We start from the raw sequence: 12,048 nt of genomic DNA on the forward strand, positions 1-12,048 counted from the left end.
GCCCATCACACAGACAAGACACTGGGCAAAACTTTGCCCAGTATTTTACTGCAACCTGTGGGCCACAGCACTGCTGGGCAAAGGCATCTTGCACTTACTGGGCATGGAATGAGGCCTCTAAGCAAATTATACAATTGTGATGGGGGGCTGAAGTTGGTGTGGAAGGGGATGTTATAAATAAGATTAAAAAATACATAACACAATCAAATGTTGGGTACCATATCCATAGGGAATGAAATATCAGCATCTCCATACAGGGTTGGTGGAGAAATTAAAATAAGTTTGCACATTCAGAAGTGTGTATTAGGAGAAATTCACTCTATAAAGTTGTTGGCTTTTCATGTGGATTTTTTTTTTAAAGTGCAATGTGTTGTGAATATAGTGGAGGACCAAACATAAGATGACAGCTTCACCCATCCTTATCTCCATATCTAAGGATCACAGCACAAGAACAAGGAAAGCACAATTCCCACTCCCTAAAAGATGTGACTTCCCCAAGGACTCTTCACCTCCAAATTCTGTTGCGCTGCCCCCATATTGCATGTTTTAACTCTTTAGGGTTGGCTGGTCTACTGACCAATCTCCAAATGGAACATATATATCTATAATATTTTATAGAAGTAACTAGATGTTGAAACAGAATGCTCCAATGGACATATTAATCAACAATATTTCTGTGATTGAAGCAGCAGGAAAAAATTGCTGTGACAATCAAGGAAATTGCTGTTGCTCATGGGCCAGTTCATGCCGCCTATATAAAAAAACACCCCTCCGTTTACAGTGGCCTGTTAGGCACAGAAGTGTGGGGGAAGTAATATATGAGCTGTTATAACCACATTGGCAGATGCTGCTTCACAGCAGTCATTCACACAAGCTGCGCTATCATACTCTCAAGAATCACTGTCAATGTATGAGCAGTGATGACTGGCTTATATCCTCCGTATGTGTGTGCGTCTGTCCACTGGCCAGCTCTACACAGATGATTTTAGAGCATATGAATTGTCTCTTAGCTTCTGCCACTTTAGGGGAAGGGCCATGGCTCAGCAGGAGAGCACCTGTTTTGCATGCTGAAGGTCCAAGGTTCACTCCCCAGGGGATTGGAATGTCCCTTCTGAAAACTGGAGAGCTGCTGCCATTGCTTAGTCCTTGTATACAGTTCCTGCTTTCCACCTCTCACATTGGATTCCCAATTTAATGGTTAGAGTGCTGGACTAGACCTGGGAGAGTTGCCATACATCCTCTTTTTCTAGGACCCCCCCCCTTTTTCATTATAAGAGTCGTCGTAGAGATCCATAGTTAAAAGTAAAAGTTACAGATAGGTAGCCGTGTTGGTCTGCCATAGTCAAAATAAAAAAATTCCTTCCAGTAGCACCTTAAAGACCAACTAAGTTAGTTCTTGGTATGAGCTTTCGTGTGCATGTGTATCTGAAGAAGTGTGCATGCACACGAAAGCTCATACCAAGAACTAACTTAGTTGGTCTTTAAGGTGCTACTGGAAGGAATTTTTTTATTTTAAAAGTAAAAGGTAATGGTAAAGGGACCCCTGACCATTAGGTCCAGTCGCGGACGACTCTGAGGTTGCGGCACTCATCTCACTTTACTGGCCAAGGGAGCCGGTGTACAGCTTCTGGGTCATGTGGCCAGCATGACTAAGTCGCTTCTGGCGAACCAGAGCAGCTCACAGAAACACCGTTTACCTTCCCGCCGGAGCGGTACCTATTGATTTACTTGCAATTTTGGCATGCTTTTGAACTGCTAGGTTGGCAGTAGCAGGGACCGAGCAACAGGAGCTCACCCTGTCGTGGGGATTCGAACTGCCGACCTGATCGGCAAGCCCTAGGCTCTGTCGGCAAACGTGTCAAAATATGATGCTCCCTGAGGGACCTTGGCCTGGCTGTATTCTCTTTCTCAGCCTACCACACAGGGTTATTTCTTGTGAGGATTAGAGGGTTGTAGGCATGGAGCAAAAACGATGTCTCTCTTTGGAAGAAAGGTCAATGAAATGAAAGAATGAAAGTTGCCATACTAGGCTATTGCCCATGAGCTGTTTTTTGCTAGTGAGTACAATGAAGCAATTTGCAAACTTGCTGCTTCTATGAATTCTTTATCCACAATAGTGAATGTGTAGTTTTTGCTTTGGGAACAGAAAATCACAAGTATTCATAGAATCATAGAATCATAGAGTTGGAAGAGACCACAAGGGCCATCGAGTCCAACCCCCTGCCAAGCATCCCAGTCCACTATTAAACACTAGCAATAGCCAAGCAGCTGTGCAACCCTTTGCTGATGAGCGCATCAGTTTGTTATCAGAAAACCTAATGTTACAACCTCTCGGACACTGTTCCATGTGCTTTGATGACTGGGGTGTAAAGGCTGCTGATAGGTTTGTTTGCTTCTTTGTGGGGTTGGGAGGGGCTAGGAATGATGTCATATTCAGGATTCAGGGGTCATTTTCTAATTCTGGTTGATACATTTAGTTCAGGTCTCTGGCTCCTAGTGCTTTTTATATTTCATAACTCTAATTTATTTAGCGGGGTAGGAGCATTCAGTTTTATTTCAGCTAATGGTGAAAAATAAAGGAATGAATCGTGATGTTCTGGAAGGGCTTTGCTGTCCTGGAAGAACCTTGCAGGAGAAAGTTATATAACAGTAACTCTTAAACTTCCAGTTTTTGTTGTGGGAGAAACTTGTTTACAGATATAGATGATAGATAGATAGATGATAGAGATAGCTAGATAGATGTCAGTGATCTCAGGTTAGGAGAAACATTATTTTACCACTAAAGGCATCATATGAATATAATGAAAGCTGTCTTTTGCAACTTACATAATAATGTGTATCACAGTGGGATAAATAAAATATGCAGCAGTGGCAAAGAATGGGAAATGAAACATTATTCTTGATCATAGTCTGCAGCTGGTCTTGGGATCAGTTTGTTCAAACAGCAGAATTAAGTGGTAAAGCCTTTTCTGGACTAAATTATTTTAATATCATGTTTATGTATGGGGGAGCAGTAAATGTTGGGAGTTAAAACTTAATCTTCCCATAAAATCCTGTTGTATCACATGATAGGAGGAAAGCTATGCTGAATCCTTCTCCATGAGGAGTCATGTCTTGGAGGGCATTTCTGAAAACAAGAGCACACAAACACCTGCCCATGTATACAGGGTATACCTGCCAGTCACAGATCAGGAAAAACTTCACATGAATCTACCACTTTATATATATTTTCATGACCATCCTGGTTTTCCACAGCAACATGTTGGAGGGTATAAGAATGACACATGTCACACCATTCTGTGCATGCAATCTTTCACCAGAAGATCTCCCCACACACATGGATCACCTGTACTGGATCAAAGCAGAAGTTGCCTATTTCTTCACAGGAGTTCCACTGAGAACGAACACAGAAATAGGTTAAGAAATTTGTAAAAGGCAAGCCTTTATGTGATTATGCTTTTACATTTCTTGCTACAAAGTGTACATCATTTTTAAAGCTTCAGGAAGGCCAGGAACTTTGCCCATGGCTTTTAATTGTTGTTTTTTAACATTATGCTAAATTGTGTTAAATTATTCATCTTATGACTGGCATTATTTAGGAGCTTCACATCTGCCTTTAGCTGCAGTACAAAGGTTAAGTTGTTAAAAATCCCAGTTGCCAACCCATGTTTGTAGAATTAGGTTTCTTTTAAAGTACCACTGCCTCACTTAGATAGTTGGTAATTAGATCTGGGCATTATCTCTTGGTTTTTTATTGAACTTCATTTTTATATCTAAAAGAACCTTTGGAATACAAGTCCCACATCTGAGTGGTGTGGTTATCAGAAAGTCTATCTCCACGGTGTACTTCAGCTGCTGATTTTGAGGCAATACAACATTGCATATGTACATCATCATCAATGTGTATTATGTGTGCATCATACATGTGCAATATTTTAAATATTATGATACAGTGGTACCTCGCAAGACGAATGCCTCGCAAGACAAAAAACTCACTAGACGAAAGGGTTTTTTGTTTTTTGAGCTGCGTCGCAAGACGATTTTCCCTATGGGCTTGCTTCGCAAGATGGAAACGTTTTGCAAGTTTGTTTCCTTTTTCTTAACACCGTTAATACAGTTGCGTCATGACTTCGAGGAGCAACTCATAGAACGCAGTGTGCATAGTAGCCTTTTTTGAGGTTTTTAAAGACTTTGGTGATTTTTGAAGCTTTTCCAAAACTTTCCCGACACCGTGCTTCGCAAGACGACAAAACTCGCGGAACGAATTAATTTCGTCTTGCGAGGCACCACTGTACAGATAAAACTGCCACTTCAAGCCTGTCTGCAGAAAGTTTCTATTAAAGCGAATGTCACTTTTGTCATTGAAACCTTTTATTTACGGAGCCGTGAGATTTGCATCCAAGTAATTGAGAGGTGTGGTAAACCAGCCTGTGACAACTGACTTTTTGTTATCAACATTATAGTTTGACTAGCAGCTTTTCAGAGTACAAAAAAAATGCACACCAGTGCAAAGCTTTTCTGAAGCCAAATATTTTCCATGCCACGTCAACACAAAGTACTCGGTGATCTTCAGTACATTAACATTAATTTTTCCTTTCCAGCAATTTTCATTTGAATTACTATTTTGAACAGCAAAACTTCTTAAGTGCAGTGAAGCAGGATTACTTTAAGAATTTTCATCAGCCTAAGCATTCATATTTTAAGTGGTGAGTAACATGAGTTCAAATTAAGGATGATGCAGATAATACTTAGATGGATGCTTATATTCTGCTGTGGCTTTGGCAGAAAATGTGCCACAAAGTACTGAGCTGTCTAAGGCTGAAACCCTTTGGACACTTCCTTGTGAGTAAATCCATTGAACTAAATGGGACTTACTGCCAAGTAAGATCATGCTATTAGTGTTCCATTTTGGCCCACAAGCATAGGGCCCTCATGATCTGTGGGTCTAGTTGATATGTTCCTGGCAGAGATGTGCAAGCCACCCATGCTTTGCTGTCAAAATTATACTTTTTAGAGAATAACAAGAATTCAATGTGAGTTGTTGAAAGGACCAATTATTATTATTCCCCCCCTCCCCCGTTCCCTACAAGTAGGGTTGGAAGGGGGTTCTATTTGTTCCCCTTTGTGTAGCACACCAACCCAATTCAAATTTCGTGCAGGTGAATCAGAATGCAGCTATCAGTCAGATTACACACTTCTCTGAATTTGTGCACTTTGGGTCCACAAAAGAAAAATATGTATTTTACATGTGAAATGTAGGCATTTTACAGAAAAATGACATTGAAAAAATGTGTGTTTTATGGGCGGGACATGTACAAAATGTGTACTAATAACAATGTTTTTGTTGCATGTGTGTCCTTTCAGAAAGTCCACAAAAAACCAGGACAGAATAGAACAGAACAGAACAGAACTGTGATTGAGTACTTGAACCTGACTGGAAATGGACTTAAGTTGGTTTATCCAGCCCTGCCCACAAATCTCTAAACAGAGGCAGATTTAGGCTAGCATGACCAGTTTGCCTGCACTGGATGCCAAGCTGAGAGGGCAGCAGGGGGGGGGGCACAACAGTGATGTAGAATGGAAGATGAGAGGCACACGGTGTGTGCACCAAATTGTGTCCACATGACCTTCTAATGGATCTAAATGGCAGAAAATTCAGTATGGATAAAAGAAGACACTTCTCTAAGCAGTGCATCATCAATTTTCAGAACTTACTACCACAAGATATGGTAAAGATAAAGGGACCCCTAACAGTTAAGTCCAGTCGTGAATGACTCTGGGGTTGTGGAGCTCATCTCGCTTTACAGGCCGAGGGAACCAGCATTTGTCCGCTCCGTAGACAGATTTTCCGGGTCATGTGGCCAGCATGACTAAGCCGCTTCTGGCGCAACGGAACACCGACACCAGAGCAGCGCACGGAAATGCCGTTTACCTATTAATCTACTTGTAATTTTGGTGTGCTTTCAAACTGCTAGGTTGGCAGGAGCTGGGGCCAGGCAACGGGAGCTCACCCCATCGTGGGGATTCAAACTGCGACCTTTTGATCGGCAAGCCCAAGAGGATCAGTGGTTTAGACCACAGTGCCACCCAAGTTATGGTAGTAACCACTAATTTCTCAGGTAGGCATCTAACTGGCCAATGTACAAATCAGGATGGTGAGTTATATAGGCCTATGCAATTTGATCCATTACGGGCTTTATGCTTTTGTTTTTATTCAGTTTCTTCCTTTTGTGCAACAGACAACAAGAACAAGGGAAGGGAAGGGTGCGGGATGAAGAAGAGGAACCATATAAATACATCAATTTCCAGAGATGCTTCAAAAACAAAAATCTTGATATTTACTACAGTACAAGTGGTGCCACAGAATATTGCCATTTCTAGGCATACAGCTTAGTATATAAAGACATTTATCCAGAAGTGACTGACTCTGATATGCTACACATTCAAATGCAGACAGTGCAATGAGGTTGTCAGTCCATTGCGCAACAGCTATCAGAAATTTGTCCTTGCAGGCTCAGTCTTGTGTTGCTTGTACAGCTATAAATTTTGAGCCGGTTCCCTCCAGAGAACGTTGTAATTAGTAAATGGGTCCTAGTTAATCAATGAATGTCTCCCGGTCTCCTGCCTTTCTTCCAACAAACCATATTCACACTGGGCTTTGCATGGTTTGAGGAAAACATTGGTAACTTTCTCTTTCACATAAGAATGAATTATAGTTCACAGGCTCAGGATTTTTGAATAAGAATTCAAAACATTTAAGTAGAGGAATAATTTGCCTCTTTCTTTTTTAGTAATAAAATGAGGGTTTGAACTGGTACACAGTAAACACTATGGTGATAAACTGGCAATCAGAAAATGATGCCATAAAACAAAAGACAAAGAAAGCAGCAGACTTCTGGAGGAAACATGAAAAAACACTTAGATTTTATTTCTGGGCTACAAATAAGGAGAACTCTTCCGAAGATTTTGTACCATACTGGAAAAAAGAGAACCCCCTTTATCATACGCTGCTTAATTTCTGCATTCAGAAGGAAAGTACTTAACATGTCAAGTAGTACTTAACTGCATTAGCAATTCCATCCTTTTCAAGGAGGATTAACAATCCCTCCTCATTCAATGTGAATACAGACCTGAGGGGGGGAAATGCACCTGGCGGGGAAGAATTTGATTTTGCTGAATCTGTGTGCTTGATTATAGGGCTAAATAAAGGATGTGACCCATTTAGTTTTATTATTCTTAAAAAGTTACATGCCCTATACATCCATTTTGTCGGAAAGAAATTGATTAGACCCAATGCATACCATACAACTTGATAGTATCTTCAGAATCTGAATTAATAGCTTTGTGGAGTTATGAAATCACTGTCAATGAGGAAATAATCGCTGTGAGGGAGGGAAACTGATGGAATTTTCTTCCAAGTAAGGTATTTACCAGCGTCTTTGTGTAGCTTCTCTGTGTTTAGCACTAGAGTCTTTGTGTAACCTTAGTGAAAGACTGCAGGAACGGCAGAGTTTGTTAAAGCGACATTATTATTATTATTTTTTAAAACCCACAATTTTTTTCCTCAGTGGCTGCCACTTATATTTTAATCATACATTCTAAAACGAGAAAACACTGAAAGTTAAAATTAAGGGAGAGGTGGCAATTTTTAACTCAATTAACACATGGCACTTGGAGGGTATTAAAGAAATCCATGAAAATAGGGAAAAATACAGCCACACATCTTCCTTACAATCATCATATGCTTCAAATCTTTACTGTGGACGAGGGCCTTAGAACTTTATTTATTTATTATTTTGGAATTTTTAAACTGCACTTTCACAGAAAATATAGCAAGGTGGTGCGCAACATAAAAACACAAGGTCTGTATTTATTATCCCAAAGCCAGACGGCACTGGCACCTTCTGTCCAGGTGAAGAAAGCTCACCTCCTTCCTTGGCTATTAACATCTTGCATTAACCACTGAGGGGCAGGCGTCGCCAGCAGCGCAAGACACAGGGAGCCTCTCTCTTAACAAGACCTGGTCCCATGATCCCTTAGAAAAATGCTTTCCCAATTGGCAGTCCTCAAACAGCCTTCACACTGGGGGGGAAGGGGGAGCGAGGCGCTCGCAGCGTTGCTGCTCTGCTCCCAGTGGGTGTCCTCCTTCCGTAGTCTATGAAACGGGAGAAAACTCTGGGAAATCCCAGACTGTGCGTCCTCCAACATTCAGGTCCAGCCATCCTTGGTGGTTCCAGACCTATCTCCCCTCCTGGGTTTCTCCATATCCTTCAACTTCTATTCTCAAGGGGGCCCCTGGATCTCTGCATTGCTGGCATGGCACTTGTCTGCTAAAGGAGCTAGGAATGTGTTGTATTTATTGGTGGTTTTTTTTTTCTACTGGGGGTTCAAACCCAGCCATGAATGCAATAAACAATTAAAAAAAACAAAAAACAAAAAAACCACTGAGCTATTTCATTGTGGCTACAGGCCTGTCAAGGCACCTAAAGCAACAAAAGGTCTAGGAAGATGATTTCCCCTTTTTCCACAGCTGCTCCTTCAACACCTCCAAGTTCTCCAACGGACACCTCCATCAAGAGCTCTAAAACCCAGCAGCAAAATGATAATTTTGATATTTATTATTACATGTTTACTAGCTGGGTAGTATGGATGTGGATTGGTAGGGGGAAAACACCACTTTGATTTTCTTCTTCAGGCACTCAGATGTTAACAAAGTAGAAGGGAATAAGAACTTCCATGTGCATGGGAAGCAGAGGGTTAATCCAAGGGGGCCTGTGACTTTGCCATCTTTTTCTTTCATCTTCTCTCTTATGACCGATTCTTAACTGGGCAAGTAGGCTGCAAGAACAACGCATGCCCAACATGAAAATCTAAGAAGGCGTTGTTGCTGGCAAGGTGACATGGCAATTGCACCCACCTCAGGGATGGCATACCCGGGTATTTCCTGAACCACCATGCTTTCTGAAAATGCCAATCAGGAGCTAGAGCATTTTAACCTCCTCCTAGGTAGTCAGCCTCCATGTTTGGCAAAACTTTAACCATAAGGCATTTAAAAGACTGCATCACATGAATCTGTGTTGTTTGAGGGCTTCAGTCAAAGGTAGAAAGATAAAGGTAAAGGACCTTATAGTTAAGTCCAGTCACGAACAACTCTGAGGTTGTGGCGCTCATCTCACTTTACTGGCCGAGGGAGCCAACGTTTGTCCGCAGACAGTTTTTCCACGTCATGTGGCCAGAATGACTGGCGAAACCAGAGCAGCGCATGAAAACACTGTTTACCTTCCCACCAGAATGGTACCTATTTATCTACTTGCAATTTTGGCATGCTTTCGAACTGCTAGGTTGGCAGGAGCTGGGACTGAGCAACCGGCACTCACCCCGTCGCAGGGATTCGAACCGCCGACCTTCTGATCGGCAAGCCCAAGAGGCTCAGTGGTTTAGACCACAGCGCCACCCGCATCAGTCAAATGTGCTGAGGTACAGATGTGTTTTCTTTCAGAGGTCCTCTTATGAGGCAGAGAGTAGTTTTTATTTGGTCTTTCCTGACTACAATTGATAAAACAGCTCATGACGTCTTTTTAATTAGCAAGAGTGTGAGGAACATTTTAACAACAAGTAGTGAGAGATGGGGTCAAACACACCTCGACAAAACGGGTGTGGGGAATCCATACTGCTTTAATGTCAGTCTGCCATAAACCTGTGATTCAGATGGCCCTTAAGTTAGACAAGGGGCTAATTGCTATGTGCTGTTTTAGGGACCCATCCTTCCTTAATGTAGATAAAAATTCATGTTTTTACCCTTACGGCTTTTAGAGTTAATTCTTCTCCTTCTGGAATGAATGGAGGCAGGGGGTGCTTATAAGGCACTAGGGGTTCAAGTGATCCCACCAAATGCTGTTTAAATTGGTTTCAATTGGGTTAAACACACACACACACACACACACACACACACACACGCCTATTTTCATACAATACAAATCATTCACTTCTCTCAACACCTCTACATCCTATATACATTGATAATCAAATGGTGGCTGTTGGTGGGTGCGTTCCCCTCCCCACCCAAAGAAATATGGTGGACATTCTCTCTCTCTATTTTTATTTTGGAAGGTGAAGAATCCAATATAGACTGAACATCCTTAAAAAGTCTCTTTCTTGTAGCCCTAATTGATCAAACTGATGTAGGATGGATCTAGATCAGGTTGCCAAAGACACCAGAAGAGCCAGTCTCAAAATTGGTAGGACCTGCCACTGCTGACAGAAAAGGGAAAGGAATTATCTCTCTGATCAGTGCAATGGCACAACATTGCAATATGAAACAGTTTTGTCTTTCCACCCCATGAAGTTGTGGAATGTAGTTGTTGTACAGCTACAGCAGTAGAGTCAGAGCAGCTATGCTATAGTTGGAAGGTCTATCAAATTGGTTGTTGTGACTGGTATTTTATGATTAATTATTATTGCACTATTGTTACATTATACAGTGGTACCTTGGGTTAAGAACTTAATTCGTTCCAGACGTCCGTTCTTAACCTGAAACTGTTCTTAACCTGAAACACCACTTTAGCTAATGGGACCTCCTGCTGCTGCTGCGCCACCGCGGTTTCTATTCTCATCCTAAAGCAAAGTTCTTAATCCGAGGTACTATTTCTGGGTTAGTGGAGTCTGTAACTTGAAGTGTCTGTATCCTGAGGTACCACTGTCCGTACTCTTATATATGCACTAATGGGAGGGTCTTTTGTGACTATATAGTTTTATTGGGAAAAGGAAACTCTCGAAAATGCGTTCGTTTCTTACCTGCAAATTGTGTCATATTTAATAACTTCCACTAGCTTTCTTGGGGTGCATTTGACCTTGATACCAGATTGTATAGTCAGTTTTGGTTTTGAGTAGACAGAGGGTGAAGCCAAAACATTCTCAGGTCAACAAGGGGCAGATGGAGCTACTTTGGAGGCAGATCTGACCCATCAGCTGCTAGATCTGATGGCCTAACCACCACCCCAGGCCATTTAGCTTGCAATCGTATTATTATGAACATCAGGTTATTAGAAATGGCTGTGTATTTCTCAGCATCTTCCATAGGGCTAAAATATAGTTTGCTCTCAGATAAACGGGATATGGTGGGGTGGAAGAAGGGCTGTTCTTCATCAAACATTCATTTATAACATTTAAGCTTTGAGGAAATGATCAACTGCTAAACCCACATTTGATTAGCACTGCTGCAATTTACAAGCTTGTGTACATTCCTGCCATTGTTAGCTTCTTCTTTTTTATTTCACTCTGAATAAAACTTCAGTTAATCTGTGGAATATCAACGAGCGCCTAGATACCCAACGGATCAGTTTATTTGTGCATTATGTGTGTCGAAAGAAAGCTAACATAATAAAACTGTCGAAGCATGCAAGTTAAGGCAAAGGCCCTGCCTCAGTTGAGAGTGTTTTAGGTCACCTGAGACTTAGTTAAAGCTGATGTATTAGTAGTGAAGTATTAATAAGGTAAGCACTGCTGTTTGTCATTGTTGCTTATATGTATACCGCTAGAAAGAGAGAGCTAACAAGAAGCTTCCCTATAATTGTTGGGCTGTGCTGTAGATCTGTGCTATAATAAGACCATCCGTTTTCTTCATCTTTTAGTGCTTTATAACACCTCAGTGCACATAAAACATACAATTATATTAAATGATCTGAACGCATGCTTGGAAAATGAGAAAAATAATACACCGTTACAGTGTGGTTCATAACATTAAATAAAAAAAAGGAAAAGAACATCTTTTCAACCAGTGAGATTATTTCAGTGTACCTCTTTTGGGATGACCATATTGTTGAGCATAAAGCCTTCAGCTAATCATCAAGGTCACTTCTGAACTCCCACAAACTTTTTTCTTAATCTAGTGGTATTTCAAGGAATATGTTTATGACATTGCACACCCATATTTTCTAGTTCTCGGGTGAGTGGAAATGTATGAAACACTGAAATGCAGTTATTTAGATCAGATTATTTGAATTTATAGTGTCTAAAACTCAGCTGGGGCTAAAAGAAAACTCTTCAAAG

At 41.2% G+C, this 12,048-nt stretch overlaps 1 long non-coding RNA gene across 2 annotated transcripts in view; it reads left to right on the forward strand.

Annotated features, from left to right (window-relative positions):
* The window catches only part of LOC309531733, a 113,112-nt gene that overhangs the window by 76,710 nt on the left and 24,354 nt on the right, over positions 1-12,048 (forward strand). For both annotated transcript variants that reach the window (XR_014219397.1, XR_014219398.1), the window contains exon 5: positions 5,369-5,450. This is a non-coding gene — a long non-coding RNA (uncharacterized lncRNA). The remainder of the gene's footprint in view (positions 1-5,368; positions 5,451-12,048) is intronic.

This window comes from Podarcis vaucheri, assembly GCF_965113315.1.
Source record: "Podarcis vaucheri genome assembly, chromosome: 4".
In the NCBI taxonomy this organism is placed as follows: domain Eukaryota; kingdom Metazoa; phylum Chordata; class Lepidosauria; order Squamata; family Lacertidae; genus Podarcis; species Podarcis vaucheri.